The 11332-nt window shown below is 49.3% G+C and overlaps 1 long non-coding RNA gene across 1 annotated transcript; it reads left to right on the top strand.

The window, feature by feature from the left end:
* Positions 1 to 2810: 2810 nt before the first annotated feature.
* LOC149362941 (uncharacterized) lies at positions 2811 to 3585 on the top strand. Its single transcript, XR_016288542.1, has 2 exons — positions 2811 to 2928; positions 3480 to 3585. It is a non-coding gene; the product is annotated as an uncharacterized LOC149362941 (long non-coding RNA).
* The last annotated feature ends 7747 nt before the right edge of the window (positions 3586 to 11332 follow it).

The following is an 11332-nucleotide window of genomic DNA, read 5'->3' on the forward strand; positions in this document are numbered from 1 at the left end:
GAGTTTTCGCTTCAAACGAGAATCTAACGAGAAGGCGACCCGCTGGTCGCGCTTGCAAGTGTGGACAACGGTGTTGTCGAGCTGCTGCTTGGTCGCAAGCGACTGCTGGTTGAGTGCCCTTTGCGACTCGCAAGTGTGAATGGGCCTTAAAGTTTGCGTTTCTCACTTTTCGCCTATAGGACGCTTCCAGCTGACTAGAAAAACGATTCAGCCTAGTTTGTCTTAAAAAAAGGCAATTTTTGAAGCTTTCCCTTCCCCGCCCACAGTATATCAAAAATTCGTCTGCGCAGATCCCTATTTACGCAGAGGTAATGCAGCTTTGATTGTGGGTACACAAGAATTAGCCACTCTTCCTTCGCCTCGTAGAAGCCGTACCTATATATAGCCACCAAACTCCCTTGGGCGTCCTTTAGACGTCCTAAAGACGTCTTAGACGTCCGCAGGACGTCTATGGCAGTTTTCGCAGTGGGTAGCAGGTGCACCTTGACCTCTAACGCGGATCCTTCTATGAGCTTTGTTCGAAGAAGGACTGAGTCGGTCTACACTGAGAATTCCGCGCTTGATAGTTTAGCTTTGCAGGGCCCGCGAAACAGCCTTCTTGTGATGTACACATGCCTCAAGCTTATCGATTCTCCTCTCCATATTACTGGTCAGCCGGCAGAGGATTTTGGGCTCAGTTACCGTCCGCGCTGGATGCATTTCTATGGCCTTTGTTATAGGTGGATGAGATTTGAACGCATGGTAAATAATCCCCAGATGATCGAAATCTTTTTCAGAGCCTTGCAAAACTCCGTGCGTCGGAGCTTATAGCGCGTCGCATAAGAATGTCAGATCTAGTAACCCGATCCCGAAAATGGTAATGGACAGAAAGCGAAAGATACAGGCTCCGAGCAGCGCGGCTGATGCACGCAATTGTCGGCCAGTATTGTGCAACTTTTCTTCGTGATTCTTTTCGAACATCATCGTCGTTAAGAAGCCCTACTCTCTTCACAAACAAGGGTCAACGCTCCGCAGGTTTACATTGACAATAAGCTCCTCGCACCATCGGACACCATCAAGAAGTACTCGGAAGAGCACACCGTCTTCCGGGCACCACCGAAGGGGAACGCACCATTTATCTTTCTCGAGACTCACTTCACCATGGACGACCCTGTGGCATCGATGACGGTAAGTCTGCGCCGTGGACGCTGCCACAGTTTCCTCAATAGCCGTGGCTATCATCGGCGAATAGTACCTTGTCCCGCCAAGCAGCTTATTATTGCGAAAGCAATACTACGCTCATGAACAGCCTTTAGCGTAGCGGCGGCCGGTAGCCACGTTTGACCTTTAGAATGACCTCTGACGTCATACCAGGGTGAGATATGGGCTACCAAGTCGAGTCGTTACGCAGCGGCGGCCGGTAGCCACGGCGCGCCGCGCTCCTTTCGCTAGAGGCGCTCTATATGCAGTATAAAACAGCTGCTTTCGCAACCTGCCAGGCTTAACCAAAGCTAAGCCCCCCGCCAATTTTTTTGTCACAGTCTGATGACACTGATGGGGTAGCTAGTGCTAGCAAGAGACAATAAGGAGTCGAATTACCAACAATTTTCTCAGGCTAGAATGGTTTGCACTGTAAAGGCGTGTCTGTTATGATCACACGCTTGAGCTCTAAGTGCCGTTCGTACTTTCCAGGTGCTTTGCGCATTCGGACTATCATTTACTGACGTCATATGCAGCTTTGTATGCACTCTTTGCTAGCCTGTGGGACAGAGTGTACCCTGCCACGAAGTATGGCCCTTGAGAAGTGATTCCTTGCACTAGCGTTTATGTGCAATGATTTGGTTTCTCAGAGACACGACAGCTTCGGCCATGAGAGAGAGAGAGAAAGGAATTTTAATCAGGGAATGAAGGCTGATGATGGCATAATACAATGAGTTTCTCGGGTGATGTCTACACACACACACACCACACACACCACACTGGCTGGCACTCGCATCGCGGTGAGTAGACGCACATAAAACTCATAAAACTGGTGTCAGCAATACAAACACCGACACATGTCAAGTGCTTATTCGAGATGCCTGCATGGCGCTGTGATACCAACGAGGAAATGAAGCGAAGGACGTTGACCTGGGCGGAATGCGTAACGTGCAGGACACCTAATCTACGATCCGTTAAAATAACAGAGCGGATTCCCATGGAAAGGCAACGCAGGAGTGGTGGGAAGATTAGGTATGGGATGTTTGCTGGACTACTTCGAAGATTGTTATCATCCTAACAGGTCTTTTTCTGGCTCCCTCCGTAGGCCTCTGGAATAACGCGAAGTTACCAGTTCAATCACAAGAACATCAAAATTCGTTCGGGAGGCTACATACTGTTCTACGGTGAATGGAAAGCGCGAAGCGAGTAAGTGTGTATTTCGCAATAACATGAACAGCTTTGACTGAAGACGCATCATGAACCTCGGGTATGCCCAAGCGTGAATGGACCGACAGCCACTTGTTGGCAGTCTAAGAGATCGATAAAGGTCCGTGTACTTATGTAAATGTTGTAAGATGTTCCACGTCTTCATCGCTTTTATCTTTTGCTTGACCTTGTTCTTTTCCGTCGCACTGCCCTTATATAACGCGGCCTTTTACAGCCTCTTGATAGTTTTTCTGTCAAGAACAAACCAAACAACGTCCATGCACCATTTATAACTTCGAAGAAAAACTTTTTACTTCCAACAGGGTCAAGCTGCTTGAGGGCCAAACATCCATAGCCGCTGTTACTGCACCGAACCCAGCCAAGAGGATAGCCGTCCTCATGAAGCTGTATGCCTCTGGCCTACTCGTTCGTCGGGCCGATGATCAATCTGCAGGCAGCGCTGGCATCACGCTCAACAGAACGGAAATCCCTATGGAGAATATCTCCTGCACGCAACCTGTAAAGTTTTACGAGTACAAAGCGGTGAGTCCAGAGCTAAAAATCCAGCACCAGTCCGCGTATTCGCCAACTGCAGCCTGTACAGCCACATGGCTTGAAAGCACGGTGAATTGATCACGGTGACTGAAGATTGTCACAACGGCTTACCTAAAAGGGATAATAAATCCTCTTAAACGGCGTTATATGCCACTAAGCATCACGATTTGCGACCTAAAAGGGAAAAAATGAAAAAAAAAATGAAATTAAAAAAAAACAATAAAATTACAGTACAGAGAGCGGAGTCGAACGGCCGACCTTCCATACGCAACACGTGCCTCCAATCCACTGCGCCATAGCGGCGATGTCAAGCCGTCGTTATGAATGAATACTTATAACCAGCCTTAATGTGGCTGCTACCTGCCGGTGGGCGGCGCTGTCATCGCTGGCTGTACCGGCTGCATTTGGCGAACACGCCACCAGTCCAGCGCCAGCTCTGCTCTTCTTCTCTTTCGTATCTGCGGATTAGATTTTGTGGTCGTCTGCTGTAACGGGGTGGAGTGAAATAGAGGTACTTCTGTTTGTTATCTATCTTGCAGGTAACAGGCGAACGCATGTACTAGCCGGTTTCTGCGAGCCTCAAGCGGAAGATACGAATGAACAGTCATTTGTGAAGCGCCTCGTGAATAAAGGTCTTGCTACAACTTTAGTGACAGAATTCAAGCTGGACGACTTGAGCGAACGACGTTCACCACATGGACTATTATTAATGCGGCATGAATTACAGAAAAGAAACCAGGGAAGATAAATGACGTACGAATAATGCAAGGAACATAAAATATGACTAGAAAAGTGAGGATTGATTGTTGTAAGATATTAAATAAAGTAAATACGTTTATAAATCTACAGACATTCCGACATCTCCTCTCCATGGTGCATCCGTTTTCATGCATCGCGAATAAATTTGCGGTAGCAACATATGCTTTTTATTCCTCAGTGCTGCCAAAATTTCACTGCTGAAATGACTTCGCAGAAGATGCTAATACTAAAGAGAGAAAGATCGATTTGGTAGCGCCTATTTTATAAACCTAGCAGCAGTTGTACTGGATATTTCACCTAATGCTGTTAGTATTTTCTTAGCATAGCTTTTATCAGTTGAAACAGTGTTTTGCCCTCTGCAGTGTCGCCACGTGTGGTGTCCATCAGAAAACACCGTAGACGTGCCCCGTTGACGCTATACATGGTCAGACTGCCCGAGGCAGTGCCGTGTACTGCGAAAAACGTTAAGCGGGTTTCAGCGAAAGTTAAATCGAGTTAGACGTACGAAAGCACGGCTTGGCTTGGTTTTTATGTTGGTCTATATTTGCTTTGCTGTATGTTTCATTTACGATTTCGCTGTTCCCCAAGGCGAACGGCTCGCTAATCCGTCCTGACGCTTCCGTCGCTTATTCCCAAGCTCTTCACTGCGTTTAGCCACGTCTTCGGGATCAATAGACTCAGGTTGACGCCATCTTCTTACCCGCTGTACATCGACGTGGCGTAATCGGCACAACTCCTCCTGAGATACGTTAGACGGTCCCGGCTCGCTCTCCATCGTGGCTTATAGACGGACGTATCCGGGCAGGCGCACCTTACATCTCTAAGTCAAATGACTGATGACGTCAAACGAACGTGTAGCTGGGAGCGACGCCTAGCGGGCGGCATTGGTACTCAAGGTCAAAGATCACGCCCACAATGGTGTCAATGTACACCGAGGTGTCCCCTTTTGAGGACATGATGCTATGTTATACATGGCTTAGCTATGGTGGACTGTTGCTATGCTAGGCTTTGTCAAGGTCACTTTCAAGGTCAAGCTTCACACGAACTCGGTGAGTCGGTTAGACCTCGCGAAGTAATGCTTTCGCACTAAAAGATCACGTAACACGCTAGTCGCCGGATGTAGTGCGCTGGGCGTGGCGCATGCGCTATTCTGCTCACGGGTTTCCTTTCGACGCGTGAAAATGGGCGATGAAATCTCATTCGTTCTCGCTGTTTTGTTTTTGTTACCGGTGTCTTATAATAAAGAACTTAACGGCGCACGGCAAATATACAGGCCCCCCAATATAAGGTCTCGCGGGAGCTCGGCATTTGTGATTTTGACCATTGCGACGCCATGTAAGCAAGTGAGCTGAGAGTTATTATAACTACGTACGAGACTGATGCGCTTCTAAAACCACACGCTGAAAGTTTACAATACATTAGGAGGCGGGCTGGTGACGCAATACACTCTGAAAATCAGGATAGCAAGAGTTTTATTAATGATGCCGCCCTATAGATGTTATAGATTACGCATTGTATATGCCGTGACACAATTGGGAAACTCAGATTACTATGGGAGCTTCCGTTCTGGGCGCTATGAAAATACTGATTTCATGTCTGAACATGGCGCTTACACGCGGTTCATTATTCGAAAGCCTCGAGTTAGAAATGCCAAGGCCACATTTCTGAGCACTATAAGCAGATTAGTTTTCAATATGTGCAACCTCCTCCTTTCATCCAATGTTTGGGAACGTACCAAAATTCCCGACGGCTCATTACTGTTATCCACAGCTATCGCACGTATTACGAAAACAGCCACCCACCACTCGGAGCCTCTACGAAGGACCGCATGCATAGGCCCCGTAAGTTCTAGGTCGGTCCAATGTTAAGGGGAATTGTCTAATGGGAGGTAAACTTCTAATAAGGTAGTAATTATTAATTCGCACCCACTCAAGCGCAGCCGTGCGGCTATACAGAAAAAAGAAAGCTATGCAGTTTAAACAGAACTCCGAAACAGAGCGAATTTTTCTTTAACTACCGTAGTTTCTGTGGAAGCTGTATAGCTTTCCTTCGTAGCCGTATGGATACGCTTGGGTGGATGCCAATGATTAATTAATCCTTTATTATAACTTCCATGCTGCGAACTGTGTGCGGGATTAAATACAAGTACCAACGTGTCACGTCAAACTAACACCCATGTCAAGCGCGCAAGTGCATGAAACCGCACAGCGGTTATCAAAGTAAAGCCCATCGAGCGTTCATACCGCGTACCAGTCCCAAAAAGCTAACCAATAACTTACAAAATGTTTAAAATGTCGCATTCCCACGCATCGCTGTGTCTATTAGTGCCTGTCTCTGCTGCGAATACTGCCATGCGACGTCAGTCATGAGGGGCTTTCATTAGCTTGCTAAAAACGTAAACTCCTTTCATAGACAAAGCAAGCTAAGGATGCGCGAAGCACATCCTGCACGAGGGGGCGGCGTGTCGATTCCTTCCATCATAGCGCAGGAGAGAGCGGTGAAAAGAAAAAAAAAAATAACCGAGCCCGGTGAGGTATTCGTGAGTGGAGCGGGGACCCGTAGAGTCTAGGTTTTCGGTCTCTCATCTTTTCTTTTTGGCCCGCTCTGGTGAATAAAGTGAGAGCGAAAAGAGATACGTTTCGAACCGCCGATATATCTGATGTTTTATATATATATATATATATATATATATTTTTTTTTTTTGCGGAAGGACAATGGACGTTTCAGAGTTTATTACTCTATCGTTTTTCTTACCCTCCGTACGAACCGTTTCGGGGGCCCTGCAAGCGGCGCCTAAGCGACGGAGCTGTAACAGTAAATAACAAAACCTTCTGCGAAAATGTCTTTTTTTTTTCGAATCTCGCCTATGTTGTAATATATTGCAAGGCTAGTCCACAGAAGCATACTTGTTTAATTCGTTTATTTACACTTCTTATCATGCCTTTATATATTTAGGCCAACATTCGCACCTTCATCCTGAACACCTCCATATTCCATTAAATCATCACCATCAATAGCGGCCACGAGAGAAAAGAAGAAATCCGACCTGGCGCGCGGCTGTTGCTCGCGCGGCTGCCATGATAATTGCAGTGCCCTGACGCTCGCACTGCAACCACAGTCCCAACAGTTCTGCACAGAGCTGAAAAGAACGATTTACTGAACCATGGCGGGCATGGCTTGGACTCTTCACCCGGCCCTGTTGTACGACAAGTATGGCCCTGTGCTGATCCAGCTCTGGGATTCGGGCGCCCTGAGTAACCTCTTCCGACCCGTGCGGCGACTGTCCGAGACCATCGGGGACGCCATCACCTCCGGCTTCAGTTCGCGAGCCGCACCCGCCCCCTTTGCCGAACCTGGAGAAGAGACATCTGTGCTGCACATCACGGACGAGAGCGTGGCCACTGACGACGAGGCCTGGACGAGGGTGAACCGCGAACCCGGGGACACATCGCCCGAGCCTAGTACGTCCCAGCAGAACGAGCTCGCCTTCCAGGGAGACCTGTACACGCAGATGAGGCGCAACCGCAAGCAGCAGGAGCGCATCGAGAAGATACGAGAGAGTCGGCAGAAGTTTGTGGACGGCCGCAGTGGTCCTGGGCCGAAGCGACGCGGCTTACTGGGCCGCGGTGGCTCTATCCTATCCCCCAAGAGAGAGAAGGGTGCTGGGACGGCAGTGCGTGGTTCAGGCACGCCGCTGGCGGACATGGAATGTGTGTCTCCGGTGCGTGGTGTCGTCATAGATGTGGCTGGCTCGTCGGACTCCAGGGAAAGCACGGACACCGAGGACGTCGGTAGGGGCGCGGCAGCCAAGACCGCCCATATGATAAGCCCAGAAGAACTTCTTCCGGACAATGACAGCCTGAGGGCGTTCAGAGCGCTCTCAGGTCGTAAAAAAAGGCCCGGGGCATCACCACCGCCCGAAGTCCATGGCCGGTCTGATATGCATTCCGAGACGTCGTCCCTCTGTAGTGTGAAGGCAGCAGGAGCCCACATCGATTCTAGGCACCCCGATGAATCTATCACGATCACCTCTCCAGAGCAGTCCAAGGGCAGTTTTATTGAACGAGAAGAAGGTGAGGCGACCAAGAGGGGCCGGAAACTATCACCTCCGCCGGATCAGGGAAAGAACTTACAGAATCTGCTGGAAGATAACAAAAAACAGGGCCTATTGTCACCCAAAAAATCTATTTTGCGTGGCCACCCGGCCGAGAAGACGGAGCCCAAGGTGTCACAAGAAGCCTACAAAAAGGCCAAAGAACAAGCTCTGACTCCCCCGTCTGCAACTGCATCTGAGTCGTGCACAACTACCGGAATAGTGAGCCTGCCAGGGGCCGACGTCATGGCAACAACCACAACGGAATTTAAACGGAAGTCTGTGGCAGGTGACGACGGCGCTGCTCCAACTGGGCCTACGGAAGCTGCTGCCAAGAAAGAGAAGACTAAAAGAAGGAAGCATCAGGCCAAAAGTCACAAGAGGTCCAAGGACAAACTGAAAGCGACGCGTTCTAAAGAACAGCAGTCGGCCGAAGCTTTGCAGAGCTCATCCCGTAAAGGTACCAAACAAGAACGTGGCGCCGACAATGAAACAAAACTTCGGCGCAAACTCGAAACCTGGGATACTTCTCAGGACAAGGCTTACCAAATGGCTAGCTCAGTTCAGCTAAGTTCCGCCAGTAAGTATTCTTCGGAAGCTACCGGGACCACGTCAGCAGAGCTCCCAGAAGCAAAAGGAACAGATATTGCGGCAAGCCCATCAACTCTTCCGCGACAGGATCCCATGAGACCAACAGGAATGAAAGCCGACCAGGCTTTCTACATGGATATCAAGTGGTCGCAAGAAGGTCCTGTTAAGATTCCCACCCTCCCGACCAACGCAACACCAATGGTTCACACAAAAATAGGCATCAGGCAGCCTCGTGTGGGAGGCACGGAAGATAAGACCGCTGGAGGGGCCGAAGTACCAACTTTACCGGCCGGAAGTTCTTCACTGCTGGACGCTGACTCAGGGGGTGAGAGCAACCTCAACACAGTTGAGAGGTCTCCATCTGGACATGTGTTCTCAGGGAGCAGCAATGAAGCTGAAGACCGAGCTGTAATAAAGCCCTCGACGGTGGCTGCTCCTGCTGAGAAGACACACAGCACGACCTTCACAACAGGCCGGTCTCCGTCGCCTAGCCGCCATGCGAGCGAGCGACACAAGAAGCACCCCAGGAAGCACAAATACAAAGCTCCTGCTATAGCTGAAGAGGCCCCTCCACTACGTGCAGCCACGGTTTCCACGGAAGTCGCGCCCGGAATATCTAATCCCGACATCCCTCTCTCATCAGCTGCTGAGGGCGTGGAGAAAACCATGGACGAAGCTGTCGCCCCTCGCCACACACCGACGCACTCCAGGACCAAGAAACATGGCGGGAAGTCCAGAAAGGCTCGGAGGAAGGCGAAACACGCTGTGGATTTAGTTTCAGCGGTCAGCGACGGGGAAGTTGCCTCGGCAACGCATGTAGATGACGCCACCGCGACAGGATTACCGCAGGGCTCACAAAAGCCCGGTGTCTCCACCACTCAACCCGTGCCTGCACAAGCCATTGCCACACAGTCCCTGGCCACGACTGCGGCGGGTGTGATGTCGATGACCACGCCTTTTGCCCGGCCTCTTTCAACGGACTTCACCATGTCGGGCATTAGTACTGGACCGTCCATCAGCGAACAGCGCCCGACGAACGTGACGGTAGTCGAGGGTGACGAAGTTAGGATACACCTTGATCTAACCGGCCACAACAGGTCCGCTTTTTGGCCCTTCGGAAGGAGGACCCACAAGAAGAAAAAATGATGCGGCCGGTGTCCCGGTTCTCCGCAAGTGAAGTGGGCCTGTGGTGGACGTGCGGCACCCTTGCACCACGAATGTGACAAACGCCACCTCGCAAATGACGTCGGACACTATAGCATGTTATTGACGCCGACGCCCTAGCAGCGGGACGCATATTTTTTTTAGAGATAAACCAGTCGTGACGTTACACAATGTATTAAATATGTGAAGAACCTTCTCCTCAGTTTAGTGAGATGCCTACTGCATGCATTTCTGCAGAGGGCAAAAAACTGCGGATGTGCGGCGTGTATTGTTTTTGCCGCTTGATGTATGTCGATGTAATAGTCTTTGTATTCGCACAAGCTTCAGCGAAGTCGTATGGCACGAACCGCAGGATGAGACGCGCAGAACCCACCCTCGCGGGAGATTCTAAATGCGGCGAAATGTTAGACCTGAATGCTAAGACTATCTTGAGACACGTTTAGTTTGAATAACCAACCAAATCGTTCTGACATAAGCACGCCTTCCCACTAAGGGGAGAAATATCTCTCACTGCTTGCTCTGCATGTACGATGACATCCCTAGAAAGCTTTACATGCTAAGCAGTTATTGTTTGAAAACATTTCCGGGTTAACCTTTTATCTACATACATTTCGTTGGGAAATGTCCCATGAAAATCCCCTGGGGTAAGCAACCTGACGCAGAATATTTGCGCCGGCACTGCATAGATACACATCTAGTTGATCAAAAGTACTAAAACGAGGTGGTAAGACTTGTGAGCTACTTGCGTTTGTTGGGATTTGTAGCCATGGATGCGATGCAACCCGTCCACTGAAGCAAGACATCCTTGCAGCATTGCAGAATGTAAAGAAGTGCGTCTTGTCCAAAAGTGGCCGCTAAACTGATTTTTGCAAGTCAAGCATCTTAGATTATTTAGACTATATTCGCTGAGTTGTCGAAACGTAACTGCTACATCTTATCTAAACTGCACTAAGATTACGACGTTACTTGAGAGGGCCATGCACCACATAACAATGAAATAGAAAAGGAATATATCTGCCTTGGGTTATTACAGTACATTACCATTACTCATGAAATCCTAAGATTTTTTTCTAAAGACAACTCCGCTGAAAACCAAGAGGGTGTGTTCCAAACAGTTCTCTGCCGAATGAAATTTGAACTGATACGATCGGAAGCGGATGGAGTGGGTGAGAGAACAAACGCGCTTTAATGATCTCCTAGTTGAAATCAAGAGGAAGATGTGGGCTTGGGCAGGGCATGTCATGCGAAGGCAAGATAACCGCTGGTCCTTAAGGGCAACGGAGTGGATTCCAAGAGGAGGCAAGCGTAGCAGGGGGCAACAGAAAGTTAGGTGGGCGGATGAGATTAAGAAGTTTGCGGGGTTACAGTGGCCGCAGCTGGCTAAGGACAGGGTTAATTGGAGAGACATGGGAGAGGCCTTTGCCCTTCAGTGGGTGTAGTCAGGCTGAGGATGATGATGATGATGATGTTATATGGTGTACCGAAGCTACAGCCCGGCCTTGAATCGCGCACGCGGCGGGTCCCAGCAGGCGGTTGGTATAATAGAGACCTTGACCCAATCGGCAAAAAAAGGAGCGAGAGGATTCAAGGAAACAAGCTTGTTTTTGTGCTAAATGCAAATGCTACAGTGCTGACGTCAGCGGACCGTCCTTGGCTTGCTGTTTAATAAGCTAGACGACAACTTTTAGCCGTCGTGTACGCGGCTTTTATGAACATTCGTTTCAAGAGCTCCCCTTTCCACTGTTGCGTATATTTGGCGAACCTTTGCGAAAAGTAAATTTTTTC

The sequence above is a fragment of the Amblyomma mixtum genome, chromosome 2 (genome assembly GCF_055824585.1).
Source record: "Amblyomma mixtum isolate Tamu chromosome 2, ASM5582458v1, whole genome shotgun sequence".
In the NCBI taxonomy this organism is placed as follows: Eukaryota; Metazoa; Arthropoda; class Arachnida; order Ixodida; family Ixodidae; genus Amblyomma; species Amblyomma mixtum.